The 3,879-nt window shown below is 38.1% G+C and overlaps 1 pseudogene; it reads left to right on the plus strand.

Annotated features, from left to right (window-relative positions):
- Window positions 1-985: 985 nt before the first annotated feature.
- On the plus strand, window positions 986-3,216 carry LOC146929122 (uncharacterized; annotated as a pseudogene).
- Window positions 3,217-3,879: the final 663 nt, after the last annotated feature.

Consider the following 3,879-nt stretch of genomic DNA (forward strand, 5'->3'; position numbering starts at 1 on the left):
GTAAAGTTATAAGAAGTTGTCCAAGTTATTGGAATCATAAGAGATGTTCATGATGATGTCTAAGTTGTAGGAAGTTGAGTCCATTGCATACTCATTAAAGTTGGGGGCTTGATGCCCTGGAGCCTTTGCTCAATTAAGTTAGGGGCTTGATGCCCTGAAGCCTTTTTACGCTCAAATATGTTGGGGGCTTAATGCCCTGAATTGGTACCACATGCATTTGCATATCAAGATGATTTAAGATGATAAGAGTTGCATTTGTCGAGTTAAGTTGCATTGTCGAGTCGAGTTGTTAAGATTATAAGTTGATCATTAAGTTGATGTTGATGTTTGATTATGAATGTTGTTTATGATGATGACTTGATGCTATATGATTATTATTATGATATGTTGATGATGTTTATGTTGTTAAATGTAATTTGATGAATTATATGCTTAATATTGTTGTTTGTAAAATCTCACCCCTTCTGCTTGAAAATGTTGCTCTTCGTATGGGTAACTTTCAGGTAACCAAGATTAGTTGCGGTCGTGAGTGGACTCCTCACAAGTGTGTGTCTTAGGTGCTTTGATACGTAACGGGATGGGAATTTGTTATTGCTTTCTGTTCCTTACGTATTGCTTATGAATTTTCATGAATAATTGATGAACCTAGAATTTTATGAGATTTTAATAATGATACCTGCGTGCCAAGACTATTTAAGTTGTTGAACTACATCCGCTGCGAGTTTGAATATTTATGTCGAATATTTTTGAAGGATAAATTATTATTTATTCCATTTATGATTTTTAAGAAGTGTAGCATTCCGTTTAAGTTGTTAAACTTTGATTTTTATTAAGAAATTTTTATGTTGGGAAAACGGGGTGTTACAATTGGTATCAGAGCAGGTCGGTCCATCCGGCCAAGTAGTTGAGTCGAGCAGTGTCATTTAACAGTTGAAATACCATTATTATGTTGTTCTGATTGTTGTGTGTAATGCAGAGAACTAAGATGGCTGGGAGAAATGATACTACTATTGCAGCTGCGTTGGAAGCTGTGGGGCAACAGCCTAATGCGGGTGCTAATGCTGAAGTTAGGATATTGGAGACTTTTCTGAGAAATCATCCCCCTACTTTCAAAGGAAGGAGTGAACCTGATGGAGCTCAGACGTGGCTCAAAGAGGTTGAGAGAGCCTTTCGTGTTATGAAATGTACGGAAGAGCAGAAGGTACGTATCGGTACGCACATGCTGGCTGAGGAAGCTGATGACTGGTGGGTGAGTCTTCTACCTACTTAAGATAGAGTTCCTGAACCGATACTTTCCGAAAGATGTTCGCGGGAAGAAAGAGATTGAGTTCCTTGAGTTGAAGCAAGGTAACATGACTGTGACTGAGTATGCTGCAAAGTTTGTGGAGTTGGCAAAGTTTTATCCACATTACATTACTGAGACTACTGAGTTCTCCAAATGTATCAAGTTTGAGATTGGTTTACGTGCTGACATCAAGCAGGCCATTGGTTACCAAAAGATTCGTAACTTTTCTGAGTTAGTGAGTAGCTGCAGAATCTATGAGGAAGACACGAAAGCTCATTACAAGATTGTGAACGAGAAGAGAGGTAAAGGTCATCAGAGTCATCTGAAGCCTTACAGTGCTCCTGCTGATAAAGGAAAGCAAAGAGTTAATGATGAGAGGAAGCCGAGAAGGAATGATGTTGTTGCTGAGATTGTTTGTTTCACCTGTGGCGAGAAAGGCCACAAGAGTAATGCTTGTACTAGAGATGAGAAACGATGTTTCTGTTGTGGCAAGAAAGGACATTCGCTTACACAGTGTGAGCATGAGGATATTGTGTGCTTTAATTGCAATAAAGAAGGTCATATTGGGTCTCAATGGAAGAAACCGAAGAAGACTAAGACTACTGGGAAAGTTTTTGCTTTGACTGATACTCAGACAGAGAATGAGGATCGCTTGATCAGAGGTACTTGTTATATTGATAATACTCATTTAGTTGCTATTATTGATACTGGTGCTACGCATTGTTTTATTGCTATTGATTGTGCTTCTAAGTTGGGTCGTACTATATCTGATATGAATGGAGAGATGGTTGTCGAAACTCCAGCTAAGGGTTCGGTGACTACTTCTCTTGTTTGTTTCAGATGTCCTTTGTCTATGTTTGGTCGAGACTTTGAAATTGATTTAGTTTGTTTACCTTTGAGTGGAATGGATGTAATCCTTGGTATGAACTGGTTAGAGTACAACCATGTTCACATTAATTGTTTTAATAAGTCGGTGTATTTCTCTTCTGCTAAAGAAGAAAGTGGAGCAGAGTTCTTGTCTACTAAGCATCTGAAGAAGTTAGAACATGATGAAATTTTAATGTTTTCATTGATGGCGTCTTTGTCCATTGAGAATCAAGCAATGATTGATAAGCTATAAGTGGTATGCGATTTTCCTGAAGTTTTTCCCGATGAAATTCCTGATGTGCCTCCAGAGAGAGAAGTTGAATTTACGATTGATCTTGTTCCGGGAACGAAGCCTGTGTCTATGACACCTTACCATATGTCAGCCTCTGAGTTAGCTGAGTTGAAGAAACAGTTGGAGGATTTGCTTGTTAAAAAGTTTATTAGACCAAGTGTTTCACCTTGGGGGGAGCCGGTGTTGCTAGTAAAGAAGAAAGACGGTAGTATGAGGTTGTGCATTGATTACCGACAATTGAATAAAGTAACTATAAATAATAGGTATCCACTTCCACGAATTGACGAGTTGATGGATCAGTTAGTGTGTGCACATGTGTCTAGCAAGATTGACTTGAGATCGGGTTATCACCAGATTAAAGTGAAAGATGAAGATATGCAGAAGACGGCTTTTAGAACGCGTTATGGACATTATGAATATAAGGTGATGCCCTTCGGAGTTACAAATGCACCTGGTGTATTTATGGAGTATATGAATCGCATCTTTCATGCATTTTTGGATCGTTTCGTGGTTGTGTTCATCGACGACATTTTGATTTACTCCAAGTCTGAAGAAGAACATGCTGATCATTTGAAGATTGTTTTGCAAATGCTAAAAGAGAAGAAGTTATATGCTAAATTGTCAAAGTGTGAATTTTGGTTGAAAGAGGTAAGTTTTCTTGGCCATGTTATTTCTGTTAGTGGTATTGCAGTTGATCCGTCTAAAGTCGAAGCAGTATCACAATGGGAAACTCCTACATCCGTTACAGAGATTAGAAGCTTTTTGGGATTAGCTGGTTACTACAGGAGATTTATAGAAGGATTTTCTAAGTTAGCACTTCCGTTAATGCAATTGACTTGTAAAGGTAAAGCTTTTGTGTGGGATGTTCAGTGTGAGAACATTTTTAATGAATTGAAGAAGCATTTGACGACGGCTCCAATCTTGATTTTGCCAAAGTTCGATGAACCTTTTGTTGTATATTGTGATGCGTCCAAGTTAGGCCTAGGTGGTGTGCTTATGCAAGATGGTAAAGTGGTTGCTTATGCATCAAGACAGTTGAGAATTCATGAACGAAATTATCCTACTCATGATCTGGAATTAGCTGCAGTTGTATTTGTGCTTAAGATATGGAGACATTACTTGTATGGTTCGAGATTTGAAGTGTTCAATGATCACAAGAGCTTGAAATATTTTTTTGATCAGAAGGAATTGAATATGAGACAGCGAAGGTGGCTTGAATTGTTAAAAGATTATGACTTTGGTTTGAATTATCATCCGAGTAAAGCTAATGTTGTTGCAGATGCCTTAAGTAGAAAAACTTTACATATGTCTGCTATGATGGCTAAAGAGTTTGAGTTGCTGGAACAGTTTAGAGACCAGAGTTTGGTTTGTGAATTGTCACCTTAGAGTGTGAAACTAGGAATGCTGAAGATTGATAGTGATTTCTTGAAAAGCA

This window comes from Medicago sativa, chromosome 4, assembly GCF_051527215.1.
Source record: "Medicago sativa cultivar Bolivia chromosome 4, Bolivia_mono, whole genome shotgun sequence".
NCBI lineage: Eukaryota > Viridiplantae > Streptophyta > Magnoliopsida > Fabales > Fabaceae > Medicago > Medicago sativa.